The following is a 21,417-nucleotide window of genomic DNA, read 5'->3' as shown; positions in this document are numbered from 1 at the left end:
CTTCCCATGAGCCATGGGCATATGTCGTGATAAAACTGCATGTGGCTCATGCAGGTTAAAAATCCATATAAAAATCATGTCCATAAAGAACCACAGTAATGATATCTTGCTACCCTTCACCATTTTTTTCTCCCATAGCTACAAAGCAAAATCCATCAAAGAAAAATAGCTATAGAAACAAGATAATTGCAAGTGTGTTGAGATAGAGTATTTTTACAAACGCTAAATATCTTAACCTAAACTTGAAGTAGTTACCAATATTTTTTAATAGTTTCTGCCACTTAATGTGATGCATTTGTAGAAATAGAGGTAAGATTGTAAAGTAAAAGCCAATGCAAACTTTCCTTTCCTTAGCACTGATTTATTAATCCTTAGCTTAGCATTTCATCAGGTGAAATAAATAATGAATAATTTGGGGTTGCCATTTCTTCTTGTATATATCAAGGATTCTGAAGAATGAGTCTAGTCAAACTAATTAATTTTCAGAAAATTACTCTGAGTTTGGTCCTGCTCATTGAATATATGTCTGATAAGTATCACATGTTTCAGTTTCAGGAGGAAATAGTATAGAATTCCAATTTGACCTTTAACTAGCTCTATGCTTTTGTTTATAATAATTACTCTCTGATTGTCAGTTTCTTCAAAGGTAACATAAGGTTATTTCAATGAATCAATGAGATCAATGAGATAAGTACATAAATAGCACTGTCTCCAATAATTTTCCTCCAAAATGGTTGCTATTGTTTTATAGTGGGACCATCTTCCTCAAATGTAATAATTGATTTTATTTGTAGGAATAATAAAGAGAACAGTATTTACTGTGTGGGAATACATGCTTTAAAATTTTATATAATTTAATTTTACTTTTAATCAAGTTAGCCATCACAATAATTCTATGAAATATTATCCTCATTTTCACAGTTGGGAAGAAAAACATGTAACTCAGAGAGATTTGTATTTTTAATCCAGATCTCTTGGAATGCAAATCCCAAATAATCCCACTCAAAATAATTTAAATTAAGACATGATGCTATATTTTTATAAGAATTTCTTTTCCTTATTAGGTTAGAAATTATCTTCAAATATAGATACTAGTTAACAAACAGGTATTTAGGGAGAAATAGAATATCTCTACGGAGAAGGCAATGGCACCCCACTCCAGTACTCTTGCCTGGAAAATCCCATGGATGGAGGAGCCTGGCAGGCTGCCGTCTATGGGGTCGCACAGATTTGGACACGACTGAAGAGACTTAGTAGCAGCAGCAGCAGCAGCAGCAGCAGAATATCTCTATGGAAACCCACAGATCCTAAGACTGATTTAGGTGATTACATTTTTTTCCTTCATTATTCCTAATCATATGGGTTTGTGTGTTGACCTAATTTGATTTGACTCCTCTTTTCCATTAAGAAAAAGTAAGTTGCCTTTTTTTTTTTCCTAATTTTATTTTATTTTTAAACTTTACATAATTGCATTAGTTTTGCCAAATATCAAAATGAATCCGCCACAGGTATACATGTGTAAGTTGCCTTTTTTCAGAGGAGTCAGAGAAACAGAATTCTGAACTAACTGCTGCTGCTGCTGCTGCGTCGCTTCAGTCGTGTCCAAATCTGTGCGACCCCATAGACGGCAGCCTGCCAGGCTCCTCCATCCATTGGATTTTCCAGGCAAGAGTACTGGAGTGGGATGCCATTGCCTTCTCCGATATATACTCTACAAATACTATTTTTATATATGTATATGAAAACTGTTCTACTATGCTTGATAAAAGCTTGAGAAAGGACATAAAAAAAAAGTAGAAGAGATGGAGAAATCTGAAAACAAAAGCTAAAATGAGATGGGAGCACTGAATATCAAATAGAAAAAGTGAAACCAACTAGATAAAAGATCATCCTATGGTCCAGTTCTTCTTAAACATGGCTGCTCCTTAGAAACGTATCTGGAGCTTTGGAGGAAGAAAGCAATACCTGGGCATTTGTATTTTTCAAAAAATTCCAAGATATTTCAGATATGCATTTTTATTTTTAAAGGTGATTATAGGTTTTCCTATTAAATGTTAGTGTTGATGATATAGAATTCTATTCTTGACCAATCATGATACAATGATGTTAAGGAGTAATAGTTACATAATCACAATAGTAAAAGATGTTTATCAGTTTTCACCATCATTAGGCAGACAACATTTAAAGATCACTGCAATTGCAAGCTATAATGGAAACATGATTAACCTAATAATATAAAATAATTCCATACAGTTTGGGAGGTTAAGTAGAGAGATATAGTATTTGGAAGTACATACATGCACAGGTTTTCATCCACCCAGTCAGTCTATGTCTTTTGGTTGGTGCATTTGACTCATTTACATTTCAGGTAATTATCAATATGTATCATCCTATTATCATTTTCTTACTTGTTTTGGGTTTATTTTTTTGTAGGTCTTTTCCTTGTCTTGTTTCCTGCTTAGAGAAGTTCCTTTAGCATTTGTTTGTAAAACTGGTTTGGTGGTGCTGAATTCTCACAATTTTTTCTTATCTGGAAAGCTTTTGATTTCTCCATCAAATCTGAATGAGAGGCTTGCTGGGTATTCTTGGTTGTAGGTTCTTTTGTTTTCATCACTTTAATATATCATGCCATTCCCTTTTGGCTTGTAGAGTTTCTGTTAAAAAGTCAGTGGATAACCTGATGGAAGTTCCCTGGTATGTTATTTTTCCCTTGTTACTTTTAATATTTAATAAAGTTCTTATATAACTTAGAATTATGAAAGGACCTTGAAGCTCCAACAACAATGAAGTCTAAGGATAAGTAATGAAGTGTATATGTAGAAAACTTTCATGTGCCAAGAATATGACAGAAACTAAAGTAGATTGAGTGCTATTTTTGTAAGATTTCACATCTATTTTATTACTCAAAAATAGTAAATAACTGTGATTAATGAAAAGTATTATTTTGTAGAAGTCCTCATTGAACTCTTCTGTGGGATGAACATAAATATTCCCAAGAGAGATTCACTATAGAAGAGAGTCAGGAGACTCTGAGAACACCAGTGGTAGCTTCCAGAAATCCCCGATGTTCCACGTCATAGCACAGCTGTCACCTGGACTTTGTTCCCAGGAGATCAACACATGTCTCTCTTCATAGGTCACAACAGCTAAACTTGAATATTTGAGCATTTAGTGCAACTAAATGCCAGATTCTAGTTTAAGAATCTATACTCATAATACCCCATGTTGCCATGTCACTTGCAGTTCTCGCTTTAAATATTGCTCCCTTAAACTTCTAGACCATCCTTATTGAAGAGGATGATAGAAGTTCCATATCTTCTTAAGGTTTTTGATATTCCATTTTTATTTTTCATGAATCATCATAAAATAGAGAAAAATAATCAAATTTGATTTGTGTGATGTTTACTAGTGTCTGGCAGAGTAGCAATGATTTATCTTCTATTATTCACAGCAGAAATGTGAATATCTAAAATAAGATAAGGGAGCTATCATGATTTTAGCAAACCAGATATGCAGAATGATAGATACATCCAGTGGAGCTGGGAATCAGCTGAGTGGCTTTGGATTAATAGGAGAGGTTTTCCTCTACATTTCTGGAATATCTTTTTGGATTAGTCACCTCATGCAAAAGATAAATGTGGGGTAGAACTCCAAGGGAATAAAACAGTTGTTCATAAAGTTCAATAGCTGAGAAGCAAGGATGTTCAAATGGAAAATGTACTGGGCTAAAGTCTGGGTGACAGAGCTGCTACTATCTGAGGCAAGTAGTTATTTTTCAGTTTGTGCTTCAATGCAAAATAAATAATTGATAAATACTGCATATCCTTTTAAGCTCAAAAATATACACATTCTTCTATACATATAAAGTTTCTTTACATATATTCATAGAAAATCTTAGAGAATGTCAAACATTAATGATTACAAAGAAATTATCAGACAAACCATTAAGTGAATGTTATTTAATATATAAAATAATTATATTTTCTTATAAATAATATCTAATACGTATAGTATATTTTTATATTGATAATTACATTCATAAATACCAATATAAAAATAAAGCTGGTAATTAAATTATCTAATAATTAAACATTTTAAAGTTTATTTTATTTGCTAAGAAAATCATGAATTGATTTCTTGTTTAATAAAAGGTGTTGTTACTTTATTCTTTTAAGTTTCATTTATATCTTATGATGGAAGTAAGATCATCCACTTCTCTTTTAGATGGCAGTGTCTTCCGATACCTACATGACAAAAAATGATGTATGTTTTATAGGGTTATCCCAACAAAACTGCAAGGACTTGCATAAACTAGACAAAGCAAAAAGTATCAAATTCATTTATCATCTCTTAATAATATGACTCGTATAAAGATTTTCTAACTTCTCCTGTTAGATTTAGAATATGAGAACTATTATATAAAACATGACCCACAAATACATTTTAAGAAAAATTATAAATAAGATATTAAAAGAAAACAATATGGGCATAAATTAGAATGCTTTAGAATTGATGATATTGATCATAATGAATTATATTTTTCATCTCTTCTTTTTAATACACTTTCTATCTAAATATATTTAAAAGAAGAAAAAAGGAGGAAAAAAGAGAAAGAAATGAATCACACAGTGATCACAGAGTTTGTCCCTCTAGGCCTTTCTGATGATCCTGAGCTTCAGATTGTTATTTTCCTTTCTTTATTAATCACATATCTATTAAGTGTCACTGGAAACCTGACTATCATCACCCTAACCTGGATGGACTCCCATCTCCAGATGCCAATGTATTTCTTCCTCTGAAACTTCTCTTTCTTAGAAATCTCCTTTACTACTGTGTGCATCCCTAGATTTCTGGGGGCAATTATCACCAAAGACAAGACTATTTCTTACAACAATTGTGCAGCCCAACTATTTTTCTTTATTTTCATGGGGGTGACTGAATTTTACATTCTAACCACCATGTCCTATGACCGCTATGTTGCCATCTGCAAGCCCCTGCATTACACAACCATCATGAGCAGGAAACCCTGCAGCCTGCTTGTGCTCTGTGCTTGGCTCGGTGGGTTTCTGACCATTTTCCCACCCTTATGCTTCTCCTCCAGCTGGATTACTGTGCTTCTAATGTCACTGATCACTTTGCATGTGACTATTTCCCCCTTTTACAATTGTCTTGTTCAGATACATAGTTCCTAGAAAAAATTGGTTTTTACTCTACTTTGGTTACCTTGTTTTTCACTTTGGCATTAATGATTTTGTCATATATGTATATTGTCAGGACTATTCTGAGAATCCCATCTGCCAGTCAGAGAAAAAAAGGCCTTCTCCACTTGTTCCTCTCACATGATTGTCATCTCCATCTCCCATGGAAGCTGTATATTCATGTATGCTAATCCCTCGGCCAAAGAAAAGGCATCATTGACAAAAGGAGTAGCTATTCTCAATACCTCTGTGGCCCCTATGCTGAACCCCTTCATCTACATCCTGAGAAACCAGCAAGTGAAACAAGCCTTCAAAGACATGGTCTATAAAGCAGTCTTTTCTGCCAATAAATGATTTTTTGGTCAACTATAAATGGCAGTTTGGTTAATTCCTGAAGTTCCTTAAAGTCTGTATAACTATGGTTGGTCTTTATAGCCTCTTAACATGCACCCTGATAGTTAATGTATTATTTTCCCAGTCTGCTGCTTCTACTTCCATTCCTGTTTCTCCAATGTATTGCTTTTTGACATTTAAAAATATAATAAAGGTTATTTCTCATGCAGAATTTTTGTAAAAATGAAATATATTTCTTTAAGACATAGCACAATGTGAAAGATAGTTTTAATTCTCTTCATCAGTCCCTGAAAAGATGCTATGATACCACCTTGTACTTCAAATACAGAGTTTCAAAATGAGTGTGTAATTTCCTATGTATTTTCAAGACGAACATTAATATTTCCTATGGTTTAAAGAATCTATATATTCTGTGTGATATTATGTGTGAAGTGAAAATATTTCCTGTCATATCAACAAACAAGAAATGTCACAGCCATCAGCAATTTCTGGTCTCCAAATGTGAATGAGAGCTCCCAAAACTGAGATCCAGTAGAGTCTCATTCCCTCATGGTGATTGCTGAGTACCTGAGGGTGATGCAAGAAGTAGCTACTTGCACCTCTCTAAGGTGAACAAGGGAACCGGATTTGGCCCCAGATAGCTGAGAAGGAAATGGCAACCCACTCCAGTGTTCTTGCCTGGAGAATCCCAGGGACAGGGGAGCCTGGTGGGCTGCCGTCTATTGGGTCGCACAGTGTCGGACACGACTGAAGCGACTTAGCAGTAGCAGTAGCAGTAGCAGCTGAGGTGTTTATGCAAGGAATTAATTCAGTGGACCTAGAGGCTTGCATCTTCCCATACCTAGAATGTTAAATTCCTTAATTTGATACCTGATCTTTGGTGTTCAGACTGCCTGCTCTCTTTGTTGCAAACTTGTATATAGTCTGACTCCCTCTCCTGTCTTCTTGAAGCAGTTTTCTCAGAGCTACTGAGGTGCTGTTTCCCGGGCTCCGAGTCCTAAACATTCCTATCAAATAAAATAGCTCTCTTCTTTCAGGTTGTGACTATATTTTTTTAGTCGGCATACACTAAATTCAGTCCAAAGAGATATGTACTCTTGCATCAGACTTTTAATGTCAAGATATTTGTGAAATTCAATACATGTTTTGAAGGTAAATATTGATCATGATATCATGTAATTTGTATGTAATTCATATATTCTGTATTATTTTGGAAAAAAAATTCAAATAATTCAGAATAAATTCAATAAAACTAAAACACTGCCGCTTTCCTGAATTTAGTGATCATATTTATGACAGTTATTTTGATGTCTTTGTCAAGTGTTCAAAAACCTCCATTTGTTTAGGGTAAATTTTTTGAGGTTTATTTTATTTGATTGGGTTATTCTCTGTTTCTTCTTTTCCCTTGTAACTTGGTATTTTTACCTACACCAACTGGCGGTTCAACCGCCACTCCAGTATTTTGGAGTTGCATTTGTTCAGGACTTCATCATCATCAAGTCCACCAAGAGATTTGGGGGCATCTCACATATTTTATAAGGATGACTTTGGGATGCTTCAGAGGGCCCCTGAGACAACCCAAAGAGCTATTAAACCACCTGGGTTCATTAGACATGTTAGGTTACATGGGAAGTATTGTTGAAGGGATGATAAATCTTCTCAGGTCATACTATACGGTTGATTTACTAATATATATATATATATATATATATATATATATATATATATATATCCTAAAATTATGTGGAATTCGTATAGATCTGATATGCCCTGATAAAAATGTGATCAATTATAATTCTAGTTATCATATTAGTGTTACATATCACAGCAATGGCCAGGCTACTTTGTCAATTGCAATTTAATCAGATTTTTAACATGCCTTCTATGGTTTCACTGTGATGCCTTTGCAAGAATACAGCTATTTCAAGATTTATGGAAAAGACTTTTCTAAGATTAGCCAATAAAAACTTCTGTTTGTTTGTTATCTGGTAAACTGGTAACAGGCTGGAATTTAGCCAATTCTCTATGTTAAGAGAACAAAGTTTTCTTAGAATGAAGCTTGCAATAACAGATTATGAATTTCTTTGCCTTTAAGAATTTTATTTGTTTTTAAAATCTTTTGGTACTTTGGTAAAGTAAATAAGAATTATTAAAGATTATGATACATGTAAAAGCTCAATCTGCTTCTACAAAAGATAACCCTTCATTGTTAGACTTTTGCTATTTGATGTCCTTAAAACATGGCAATAGTCTACTCCTAACAGAGAATTAAAAATGGATTAACAATAGCTGTAAATCTAAGAGTCAGCACTCTGGGAAATCTAAGACAGTGGCTTGGATTTTTCAGGCTCCCTGACAAATCTCATTTTTATTTGATGGGTCAAAGCCTTCCCTGGCTACAGGGTTAATGCCCTCACATGACAAAAAAAATTATACTTCACTTAATATTAAGTTCTAGTTTTGTTAATTAAGGTCTGTGTTTACTACGACTCACTTCTGAGATAGTTCCTTACTGTTATGTTATATTGATAAAGGTTTAATTAAGTTATTAAAAGGGACACTCTAAGTTTCTTCTAAAGCTTATCTCAATAACCAACCTTTCGATGTACAACGAGGAGAGTCACACCTGTCTATAGTCATTTAACCAAGTCAGATGACCCAGGGTATTCTGGGCTAGACCTAATGAAAGTTCTTGACTTAAATTCTTGCTTTGACCTTATTACCAGCTGCTAGCTGTACTATTTTCTATGTCTGTTGTATCAGAAGATTGTTTCTTATGTTAATAAATGTGTGACTGAGCCTGTGATAAAACGCTGATAAGCAGTTCCATGAGATCGATGATTGTAATAATGTAACTCTAGGTATAGGAAGAAGCAACAAGAAGGAATATTTTCCTGGACCAAGAGGCTAGTAAGACAGGTATGGTCCAGAGAATTTTGCTGCTCACAAGACCTGGTCCAGTAACAGCACACTGAGTGGCCGATCAATGGAATTTTCCCTGGACCTGGAATGAGCCTTCCCAGCACTGCAGGGCACAATGGGCATGAAATGCACCCAAAGCATGGTCAAATATGTGGACCCTGCTGACTGGGAGTTGGCACTCGCCAGCTGCCTCTACAAAGATTACATCATGACCACTGCAAGCTGCTGACCTTCAACACCCCTTAAAAGGAGCTCAGGATGGAGATCAGAAATAAGGCACTCTGTGCTCTGGGAAAAGCCCGGAAGAACTGGCCTTCAGATAGTCAGATGTTTTCAGGTAAAGATTTTATGAGCCCAAATTCTTGCATCTTCTTGTACCTAGAGAAACACTAATGTCACGAACCAATGTCTGGCCCTCATTCTCCTGGCTAGTACCTGAGCAGCTTTCCTACTTCTTTTAATCTTTGGGCCATGTACCTTTAACTTTTTTGTTAAGTTTGTTTCTTCTAGAATACAAGAAATCTCCAAGTGGTAGTACAACAAGAATATCCTCTGACCAACCCAAAGACAATGCTGAAACAAATCACCCTATCATTCCATGGACTCTCATCTCCCTCCATAAATGCACCCTGACAAAGAAGCACGCAAAGGGAGCTCAGAGCCCCATGACACCCCTGTACAGCTTGAAGAGGCCAGAGTGGTCATCGTTCCTCTTCTCCTGAGACTGAGTTCCCAAATGCCTAAGGGGGAAATAGGTAGATAGATATGAACAGGGTAAGAACAGGGGCCAAAGAATTGGCCCTAAAAATAAAGGAAGGGAGGAATGTGGTGACCCAGGGACTAAAAAGTAGATAAAACCAAGGAGGGTCTTGGAATGCAGGTACAGAAAAACCAGACACATATGGTCCTTGCCACCCCATGTCATAACTATTAACGGATTTCAGGTCCTCCTGAGCAATATAACCTGTCTCCCCTCCTACCCCACACAAGGAAGGTATTTGCCTTACTCATCTCCACCCAGTATACATGCCTTATTCAATAAGCAAGTGACCCTCAAGACACCTATCCCATTCCTTGTACTTGTACCCTGGGTATAAAAGTGGACTAAGGCCCATTCATCATCGGTTCTCCCTTGAGCTGGCTCACTGTTTTAATAGCGTCTCCCATTCTTTTTTTCTTTCTTTTTTAAAAATTTTCTTTATTCTTTTATTGAAGGGTAATTGCTTAACAGAATTTTGCTGTTTTCTGTCAAAGCTCAAGAAGAATCAGCCATAGATATACATATATCCCTTCCCTTTTGAACCTCTCTCCCAACTCCCTCCCAATCCCACCCCTGTTGATGCAGAGCCCCTGAGCCATAGAGCAAATTCCCCTTGACTATCTATTTTACATGTGGTAATGTAAGTTTCCATGTTACTCTTTCCATACATCTCACCCTCTCCTCCCCTCTCTCTATGTCCCTAAGTCTATTGTTTCTCAGCCTTTTGGCTAAGATCAAGTGTATTATCTCTTCTTATCAGCATCTCCCACTCTAATAAACTTTATTTCCCTCTCATTCTATATGTCTGGAAATTCTTTTCCAACCTGTGCACAGACCACAACAGTATCTTCTATATTTGTGTTTGGAGATTCCTTGGTAGGCTGATTAAAGTTTGGGTCATCTCTATTTTGATCCTGTAGTGTCCCAAGTGCTCCTATAGTATCTAAGGCTAGAAGAATCTCAATAACTGTTTGTTGAATGAATAACAGTGATTGAGTCAATAGATGAGGTTTACTTAATTTTCTGTCTTTTCTAAAATTAGATTAAAAGGAATCTGAGTTGTAAATTCTTGTAAAATTCCTAGATTTTATGCTTTCAGTAATTATTGGAACACTGACAATCAAGCAGTTGAAAACAGGACCTCTGGTAGATCCTTCTCAACAATTAGTACCATTATTATGGAAAAATAACCTGAAAAGTTTTTTGGAAGAGTTTGAACAGTTTAAAGTGTATTTAATCTAAAATTTCTCATAAATTTTATTGGAATTCACTGAGTATGATATTTTGTCTCATTCTTGTTTTTATTGTGCTATTTGATTTTTAAATTTTTTACATTTAATAGCACAGAGAGCAACTTTATAGAGACATTTTATCACATAAGAAAGGAAAATATAATGTTTACTCATAAGATTCATTCATCACAGTATTTTAGTCAGCAAGAGGAAAAAGGTCTATTTTTCAGAGAAATGGTAATTTAGGATATTCAGGAAATCCCTTCCAAAATCCTATACATTTAGATATCTTCACTTAGATAGTAAGCAAAATATTCCATATGCTTCTGCCTTAGTTCTCATGCTTTTCTATCTGCTTGGATATTATCTGCCAAGTTTTCTGTTTCAGTAGTGGTATAAATGTTGATAACATGTTTATAATCCTTAGTGTATTTCCTCTTGGACCTGTTGTCACATTTGATTCACTGGAGTATTTCCCATGAGCCTTGGCCATATGGTGGATAAAGCAACATTTGCCTCATGCAGGTTAAAATTCATAGAGAAATCACATCCGGAATGGACCACAGTAACTTCCTATCTTGCTTCCTTTCACTGTGTTTGCTCCCATGGCTTCCATGTAACATGTATCAAGGAAATTTATCTATAGAAATAAGGTAATTCCAAATATGTTGAGATAGAGTATTCTTAGAAATGCTTGATATCTTATCTTAAAATTGAAATAGTTACCAAGTTTTTAAAATAGCTTCAGTCACCTGAAGTGATGCATTTGTACAAAAAGAGGTAAGACTGTAAAGTAAAAGCCAATGACAACTTTCTCTTAGCATTGATTTATACGTTCTTAGCTTAACTTTTCATTACATGGAGACGAATAATTTGGAGTTGCCTATCCTTTCTGTAAATATCAAGGGTTATGAAGAATGAGCACATTAATAATTTCTGTTTGTCTTACTAATTATTTATTCCTTGTTAGAAAATTACTCTTTGAGTTTGGTTCTCCTCATTGAATATATGTTTGATAAATAACACATGCTTTATTTCAAGCAGAAAGAATTTAGAATACCAATTTCACCATTTACTAGCTATATGATTTTGTTTAATATTAACCTCTCATTGTTAGGTTATTCAAACATTGCACACAACTATTGTAATGAGTCTGTTAGATAACTACATAAATCTTAGCATTGTCTCTCAAACAAGTTTCCTCAAAAATGGTTATTATTTTTTATATTGGGATCATCTTCCTCAAAGGTAATAATTGATTTTATTTTTAGGAATAATAATAAAAATAGTATTTACTCTGGGAATAAATGCTTTAAAATTTTTATATAATTTCGCCTTTCTTTTAATTAAATTAGCCCTCATAATCCATGAAATATTATAGTCATGTTCATAGTGAAAAAAAAACCTATAACTCAGAGAGTTGTATTTTTAATAATTTATCTTGGAATACAAATCCCTAATAGTCTCACACATTTTTAACTAAAGTTAACTCCTGATGCCATATTTTTATAAGAATTTATTTCCTTTTTAATTTAAAAATTATCTTCAGACATAGATAATAGTTAAAACTGAGACAATTAGGGGAAAAGCAACACTTCTAGGAAAATATACAGATTTTGAGAGTGACTTAGGTCTTTACAGTTTTCCCTTCATTATTCCTATTCATACTTATTGGTGCTTTGATTTGATTTCCCTTTTACATTAAGAAAGAAAAAAGGATTTTTTTTTTTTAAACTAGAGGACTGAGAGAAACAGGACTCTGAACTAATTGTAGGACTAGCAAAGGCAGTCATAAAGTAATAATCTGAAAATTATCTAAATTGATTCTTATGAGTTTTTTTTTCCCCCATACAGTCATGATGATGTTCTTCCATGGTATTAGATGTCAGCAAACACAATCAGGAGTGGAATGAATCATTCTAGAAAAAGATTAGGGTTGTTATAAAACCAAGCTATTACCCAAGATATCAAATTTAAGAAATATTCTGTTCTATTCTGTGACAAGTTATTCTAGCTTATAAACCTACCACCAAGAAAAAGATCCTCAAGTGAAAGGAAAAGATAAGGAAGTGGAATACTATGTCGTATGCAAGGGTGCAAAGTGCTTTGAGGATATATGTGTTCATAGAATTACTTACGATTTCCTTAGGAGTCTTAAAGTTATGAAGAGAAAATTCAGTACACATAGAGAATGTCAGAAGCAAATTTGTTTCCAATTATATTGTGGAATTTAGAGAGCTTCCCACTTGTGTCTCAAAATTTATATAAAATAAGGAATGCAGTCTTTAATAGACATTTAAATATTGTCGCTTTTTTAAATTGGTGAATTTGAGGAATGCTAGTGATCTTTTCTCAAAGAAGCCATGCTTACACTTTACTATGGAATAGCATGTGTGTCCTGAAAATCACTTCCAGTTACCTTATTTAAAACAATGGGCAACATTTGTTTATCATATAGGTTAATTTTCACTTTCAATGAGCCACATGCCTGTTTTGACAATGAGATCTAAGACACTGCTGCTAAGTCATTTCAGTCGTGTCTAACTCTTTGAGACCCTATGGACTGTAGCCTGCCAGGCTCCTTTGTACATGGGGATTCTCCAGGCTGAATACTGGAGTGGATTGTCATGCCTTCCTCCAGGGCATCTTCCCAACCTAAAGATGGAACCCACATCTCTTATGTCTCCTGAATTGGCAGGCGTGTACTTTACCACCAGTGCCACCTGGGAAGCCCTTATCCAAGACACTAGAATTCATTACAAAGGAAGGGACAGAAAGGAATATGTAACTTGTTATCCTAAGTTCCATGGGACTAAGGGAAAAAAAAGCTTAAATGAGTTGTAAGGAAAAAAAAAAACTCGGAAATGATGTCTTAGAAATTTGGATATATTCTTCATTACTTTACCAAAACCATCCCAGGAATGGTTAACACCTCACATTCCAGAAGTGGTTTACAGATCAGAGTCATCAGTTCAGTTCAGTTCAGTCATGCAATCATGTCTGACTCTTATACACAGTTGTTAATTACAGATGATTTTTATTAACTGAGAACAATGACTTTTATATTTGTCAATATGTATCAAATTCTGGGTTGCCTGAATTTACTGAGGGAACTCAGCTTCTTTTTAACATAAATGCATTATTATTACTGTTAATTGGAATGACAAAATAAAGGTTTTCTTTGCTATTTCATGTTTATACTAATACACTGACAAAATAGAGATTCTATTAAGGGGATATTAATGCAGATGCTTCCCAGGTGGCACAGTTGGTAAATAATCTGTTTGCCAATGCAAGATTTGCAAGAGACTTGAGTTCAATACCTGGATGGGGAAGATCCCCTGAAGTAGAAGATGGCACCCTCACTCCAGTGTTCTTGCCTGGAAAATTCTATGGGTAGAGGAGCCTGGTGGGCTACAGTCAATGGGGCTGCAAAGTGTTGGACATGGCTGAAAAACAGAAATGGAGAGAAAATACTAGTAACATTTAGATGGCAGAAATTTTTAAGGAAAAATATTCTCTGGAAGGCAATGTTTGTTTTCAGATATTCATACACTTCGGTTGAGAGCTTAGCTGAAGAGCCAATGGAGAGAAGCTACCATCTGTGGGATTATGACTGAACACCTCTAAGTGAGAAACCTGCCCATGCAGAATGACATGTCAGCATCACAGGATCCTTGATTGGCCTTAGATACCTGGTTCCCCAACATCCCTGCTGGCAGGCCTCCCCCGGGGTCCCTAAGGGAGCACCACCCTGTGCTTTGGGACCAGGGTCAGGTGCAGAGAGCCCTTTACCCTGGGACACTGGGTGCAGCCAGAAAGGTAGTCACCCATTCCCCCATCACGGTGCCCCAATTTGTAGGGAACCTGGTGCTAAACCATTCATAGGTGACCTAATACTGGTTTGGGATACTGACAATGGTCTGTCTAGTCAAGGCTGTGGTTTTCCCAGTAGTCATGTATGGATGTGAGAGTTGGACTGTGAAGAAAGTTGAGCGCCAAGGAATTGATGCTTTTGAACTGTGGTGTTGAAGAAGACTCTTGAGAGTCCCTTGGACTGCAAGGAGATGCAACCAGTCCATTCTAAAGGAGATGAGTCCTGGTGTTCTTTGGAAGGAATGATGCTAAAGCTGAAACTCCAGTACTTTGGCCAGGTCATGCAAAGAGTTGACTCATTGGAAAAGACTATGATGCTGGGAGGGATTGGGGGCAGGAGGAGAAGGGGACGATACAGGATGGGATGGATGGATGGCATCACTAACTCGATGGACGTGAGTCTGAGTGAACTCCGGGAGTTGGTGATGGACAGGGAGGCCTGGCGTGCTGCGATTCATGGGGTCACAAAGAGTCGGACAGGACTGAGCTACCAAACTGAACTGAACTGACTGATGTAGCAGAGCAGCTCCGTTGCTGTTATCTAATGAAAGCTTCAATAATTTGGCCAGTTGATGCCAACAGCTGACTCATTGGAAAAGACTATGATTCTGGGAAAGATTGAGGGCAGAAGGAGAAGAGGACGTCAGAGGCATGGCATCACCATGGCATGATGGCATGGATGGCATCACCAAAGCAATAGACATGAACCTGAGCAAATTCTGGGAGATGGTGAGGGACAGGGAAGTCTGGCGTGCTGCAGTCCATGGGGTCACAACGAGTTGGACACGACTTGGCGACTAAACAACACATTTTGGTTTCCTTAACTCATAACACAGATGCAATCTACTAAACGTCCACTCTGCCTCCTCTCTTGACTCTCTAATATCTGAGAAGACTGCTGAAGCAAATCCATTATCTGGATTCCTTTATTCCATTATCTGTGGCCTCAGAAGAGGAGTATGAGGTTGGGAGGTTAATATGAGTCTGAGTGGAAACTTAGAAATCTGTCAGGTTGTTAAAGATTTCATTCCAATGACTTTTACTTTGGAGACATATCCACTGGGTGACTTTTTCCTGACACATTTAGGTTTTCTATACTACAGTAGAGAATAACAATACAAGGAACCAGCCAACACAAACTAGGATAGGATGATTTTATGGGGCTTGAAAAAAGACGAAGTCTTTCCCAACAGGAGGGAATCCTCTAAGAGTGGGGGATGGGGCATTTTACAAGTCAAGAGGTAGAATTTATTTTACTGTATTTGCTATGTTTTAGAAAGATTTAGGTGATAATCCCTGCTTTTCAATTCAGGTATGTGATTTGGATATGATTTTTAAAAATTATTTCTACTCTGATTCCAATCTGTAAAACAGATTTTATAAAGAAATATTCTATGTGAAACACACTAGTAAAAACTTACTTTAAAGTAAGTTACCTGTTTTTATTAACTTGTTTTTAAAAATCTCCTGAATTATGTTAGCATGGCATAGTAAGTTTACTTTTAGAGACAAATCCCAGTGTTATACATGGATAATCCACTTTTCTGAGTCTTCTGTTTGTGTTTTCTCCTGACGGTTACTTAAAAGAAGAAGAAAAATGAGAAACTACACAGAAATAACAGAATTTATCCTCCTGGGACTGTTGAACAACCCACAACTTCAGATTGTGATCTTTGTCTTTCTGCTCATCACCTACATGCTCGGCATCACTGGGAACTTGACCATTATCACCCTGACCCTGCTGGATATCCACCTCCAGACCCCCATGTATTTCTTCCTCAGGAGTTTCTCCATATTGGAAGTTTCATTCACAGCTGTCACTATTCCCAAGTTCTTGGCCACCATTATTACGGGAGATAAAACCATCTCTTTTAATGATTGTATGATTCAGTTATTTTTTTACCTTTTCTCGGGAGTCACTGAGATTTACCTTCTGGTTGCCATGTCCTATGACCGCTACATTGCCATCTGCAAACCGCTGCATTACATGACCATCATGAATCACAGAGTCTGCATGCTGCTTGTCTTGGCTTCTTGGCTGACTTCATTCTTCATTATATTCCCATTATTCGTATTCTTCATACAACTTGATTACTGTAAGTCCAATGTTATCAACCATTTTATTTGTGATTATTCCCTGTATTATACCTTTCTTGTTCAGACACCAAATTTCTAGAGATACTGGGGTTTTCCTGTGCTGTTTATTCTATTGTTCACTTTAGCATTAATAATTCTGTCCTACACATATATCATCAAAACAATTTTGAGGATCCCTTCTACCACTCAGAGGACAAAGGCCTTTTCCATGTGTTCGTCCCACATGATTGTCATCTCCATCTCTTATGGCAGCTGCATTTTCATGTATGTGAATCCATCTGCAAAAGACAGGGTCTCTTTGAGCAAGGGAGTGGCTGTGCTAAATACCTCAGTAGCACCCATGCTGAACCCCTTTATCTACACTCTTAGGAATCAGCAAGTCAAGAGAGCCTTCATGGACATGGCAAGGAAGACTATGTTTTTTCTCAAGGAAATGAAAATATAAAAGTCCTGTTTCATGAATTAGAGGCATATGAATGAAGAGCAATTAAATTAAAATCCAGGTTTTTCAAAATTTATTAATATCCACACAGCCTCTCTAGATTCATTTTCATCATTTATATTTTTATTGTCAGCAGTTTACTAAGGATATTTGCATATGTGTATTTTATTTTTGCCATTTAAATTTGAACTCTTCATATATGTACATATATATACATATACATTTTTTTCCATTCCGATTGCAAACATTCTCTTATGCACTTTCCCTATGGTGAAATTTCAAAATGCAAGAGATAATAGCATTTTGTGATTTCACGAGAATTACTCTTTTCAGTAATGAGTAAATATTGTATCATGTTTAACCTTATTTTTTATTACCACACAAGGATAATAAACATAATCTGACAGTCTCATTAGAACATAGCATATACTCTCCTTTTCATTTTGTGGCCAATTTAGTAACTATGTGAAAAACAGTACAACTTAAAAGAATAATGTAATTACACTTTCTTGAGAAATCAAATAACTTTCTCATTAGTGAGTTTAACACTTTCTGTGCTGTATAATTTATCAACTCAAAGACTATTATAATGAAGGAAACTATGAAAGCTATTAGGGAAAACTATGAAAAAGCCTCCACTTCTTGCGGAACTCCAAAATTAACATATGTACCATAACAATTCTTTTAAAATGCCTGAAGAAATTATCAATTAAAAAAATACACAATGTGAGACTTGCAAGTTAAATTTTATTTGGGGCAATATGAGGATTGCAATCTGGGAGTCAGACCTCAGATATCTGTGAGAAACAGGTCTAAAGAGGTATAGGGGAAGGACAGTATATATGTGATTCGGCAAAAAGGGAGTACATGTATTCAAGCACATTTTTTTTTTGTAGAAAGTTTCTGCTCATCTCATGAAATGCCTGCTAGTTATGAGAAACAATCGTCACCATGAAGAATTTTAGTGTTTTTCTTGACATGAAGAGATACAAGAACTGGGCTCATAAAATGAGCTCCTGAGACTGTTTAACTATCTGAAGGCCTGTCCTGCCAGTTTTCCCAGAGCACAAAGTGCCTCACTCCTGCTCTCCACACTGAACTCCTTCAGGCGGTGTTGAACATCAGCAGCTGAACAGCACATGATTTAATCCTTTTAGAGGCAGTTGGCAAGCACTCATGGCACGTGCCAATTTGTAGCTGACAAAATAAATATTACTGGATACCAAAGATGACTGCATTTCCTGTGGTCAGTTGTATATTTAACTAAAAGCTTGATGTTAGGCTGATCTTTTGATAATCAGTAGCTAAGGGGTGTTATAACTTTCTCATATTTGTGACTATTCTGAGATAATAGCTTGTACACACAATTCATTTAATTGCCTCTTTAAGTGATATGCCTAATCAATAGGAGTAAAGAAGGTAACAAGAGCAAAGTTTTATCATATATAAACTTGAGGTTTTTTGTTAAAAATGCTTAATTTAAGCATTATCATATTGGAAAATGTACTGATTAGAATTTATATGAATAATCACGCAAGATCATGCAATTCTGGCCCTGAACACTTTTTTCATTTCTGTTTTCCCTGAAGTCAAAAATGTATATAATGATGAAAGTTACTCAAACTCATCCCTCATTTTTAAACCATTATTATACAAAGACTGTAACCATAACTCAGAGGCATGTTTCTCCTGATATTCACATACTATACTCAACTGAGAGTCTTAGATCCATCATTTGATGAAACACAAGAAAAACAACTTATAAAAAAATACTGAGATTTCCACTTTGTACGGAAGACATGCTATTACTTTCTCCTTCCCTCATGCTGAAACATTTATAGTTTCTAAGCTTGATTGGAAGCATGTGAAAATACTGAAGTTTAGACTTGATTGAGGGTTGTGAGTTCTTATTCACTCAATAAAAATATACCATAATTAGTAGATAGGTTAGTTCTGGGAATTAAAAGAACTGTAAAAATTTTACAAAAGATATGAAGAAGTCTACGCTGATATTATCCGATAATGCAGCTCTCTACATCATTCTATACAAACTCTTCTGTGGTTAGTTTAAATGTTTACTATCAGTATAATCATTTTGATTATCAATAGCAGGGGTCAACACACACTTTTTATGTAAAAGGGTAATATATTGATAATTTAGAGTTTGCAGGCATAGTGTCCCTGATGCAATTACTCAGTTCCTCCTGTCTTTATTTTGGAGGCTGTGTGTTCAATAAAACTTTAAACAAAAATAGGTGGTGGGCTAAATTTTCCCAGTGGGCTATGGATAGTCCACTGACCTCCTGTCTTAAAATTTTCCTAAACATTGACCCATATATTATTTCTTATTTAAAATAATGTAGTATGACTCATGGGTTCATCTAGTCAAAGCTATGGTTTTTCTAGTAGTCATGTATCGATGTGAGAGTTGGACTATAAAGAAAGCTGAAGAATTGATGCTTTTGAACTGTTGTGTTGGAGAAGACTCTTGAGAGTTCCTTGGACAGCAAAGAGATCCAAACAGTCCATCCTAAAGGAAATCATTTCTGAATCTTCATTGGAAGGGCTGATGTTGAAGCTGAAAGTCCAATACTTTGGCCACCTGATGTGAAGAACTGACTCATTTGAAGAAACCCTGATGCTGGGAAAGAAGGAAGGTGGGAGGAGAAGGGGACGACAGAGGGTGAGATGGTTGGGTGGCATTACCGACTCATAGGACATGAGTTTTAGTAAACTCCGGGAGTTGGTGATGATAGGGAGGCCTAGCGTGCTGCTTTCCATGGTGTTGCAGAGAGTTGGACACGACTGAGTGACTGAAATGTTTATGACAAAAATGAGAAAATTCTTGGTAGAGGTACAATTTTAAAATTTAATTCCAACATTTTTTACATGCATATGAATGATGATAATCTTATAAGATATTTCCAGAGGAAAAGATAAGGTAATATTTCTGCAAGAGAATAACAATTACAGGTACTTCAGAATGTCGTTGGCAGGATTTAGTGAGCCAATAGGAAGAAATTGCTTTCTTTTAGAAAATCATTCTCTAGAATAAGTCTGGAATATAGTAATTGCTAAACAAAATTATCTCTACCCTCTTCTTTCTTGTCCTTCTCTTCATTATTATCAAAATTATTAATAGTAGTATAAAGAATTTGAATAAGTTTATAATCTTTCAAAAATATTTAAGTAAATATTTATATTTTATTTCCAATCTGATAGTGTATGTGGTTATTTGATTTTATGAAAATGCCAGATAGAATTAAAATTATCTAATAATATTCATTTCTGTTATCTTGTAAGTCAAAATTTCAGAAATCCACATTATTCCTGAGATTCTTTTTCTCGAATGAAATGGCTTATGTTGTAACATTTTATACTTCATCAAATACATAATGAATAAAAAACAATTTACAGAAAATTCTGAAACAATATTCAGCTTTATCTTATTTATTTCATTCAGCGTGTGGGAAAGTTTAGAATAGGAATGAATAAAAAGGAATCATTTAACTGTAGTGAAATAGTTTTGAGAGAATATACAGCTTCCATAAGAGATGGAAATGACAATGATGTGAGAGGAGCATGTAGAAAATGCCTTTTTTTCTGTGACTGGCAGAAGGCAGTCTCAGAATTGTCTTGATGATGAACATGTAGGATAGAATTATTAATGCCAAAGTAAAAAGCAGAATCACTATTGCAGAGTAAAAACCAATCACTTCAACGAGCCATGTGTCTGAGCAAGATAGTTTCAAGAGGGGGAAATAGTCACAAGCAAAGTGATCAATGATATTAGAACCACAGTAATCTAACTGGAGAAAAATAATAACAGGTGGGAAGATGTTTAAGAATCCTGCCAGCCAAGCACAAAAGACAAGCAATACACAGACTCTGTCGTTCATGATGGTTGTGTAATGCAGGGGTTTGCAGATAGCTACATAGCGATCATAGGACATGGCAGTTAGAAGATAAAATTCAGTGACACCCAAGAAAATGAAAAAAAAAACAGCTGAGTTGTACAATTGTTGTATGAAATTGCTTTGTCCCTGGTGATAATTGCGCCCAGAAATCTAGGAATACAGACAGTTGTAAAGGAGACTTCTAATACAGAGAAGTTCCTGAAGAAAAAATACATAGGTGTCTGTAGATGGGAGTCCACCAAGGTGAGAATGATGATGGTCAAATTTCCAGTGACATAATATATGTGTGATGATTAAAAAGAAAAAAAATCACAATCTGAAACTCTGGGTCATCTGATAGCCCCAGAAGAATGAATTCTGTGGGTCTTGTGTGGTTTTTCATTTCTGATTCTTTTCTTCCTCATTAGAACAGAAAATGTATGCTCTCCCTATAGACATAAAAAATGTTAAAAGATATTTGAGAATAGAATACAAAAGTTTTAAAGCTTCGATCATGAAGATAGTGTTTGAAATTTAAAGCCTCTGTTCCCATACAGTAACTTTCTCCAGTTTCCATTCAACCTTTCACTCAAGTAATGAATATTATCTGAAGTTAAATATTGAGCTCTCATCTTCAAAA

The 21,417-nt window shown here is 35.6% G+C and overlaps 4 pseudogenes; 3 read left to right on the top strand and 1 right to left on the bottom strand.

Moving 5' to 3' along the window:
- Positions 1 to 4,616: 4,616 nt before the first annotated feature.
- Positions 4,617 to 5,552, top strand: LOC133248724 (olfactory receptor 6C3-like; annotated as a pseudogene).
- A 4,390-nt stretch (positions 5,553 to 9,942) lies between these two features.
- LOC133249021 (U2 spliceosomal RNA) lies at positions 9,943 to 10,075 on the top strand (annotated as a pseudogene).
- A 5,864-nt stretch (positions 10,076 to 15,939) lies between these two features.
- LOC133248723 (olfactory receptor 6C1-like) lies at positions 15,940 to 16,884 on the top strand (annotated as a pseudogene).
- A 3,499-nt stretch (positions 16,885 to 20,383) lies between these two features.
- LOC133248722 (olfactory receptor 6C3-like) lies at positions 20,384 to 21,180 on the bottom strand (annotated as a pseudogene).
- Positions 21,181 to 21,417: the final 237 nt, after the last annotated feature.

The sequence above is a fragment of the Bos javanicus genome, chromosome 5 (assembly GCF_032452875.1).
Source record: "Bos javanicus breed banteng chromosome 5, ARS-OSU_banteng_1.0, whole genome shotgun sequence".
NCBI lineage: Eukaryota > Metazoa > Chordata > Mammalia > Artiodactyla > Bovidae > Bos > Bos javanicus.
This window is presented reverse-complemented; position numbering and strand designations above follow the sequence as displayed.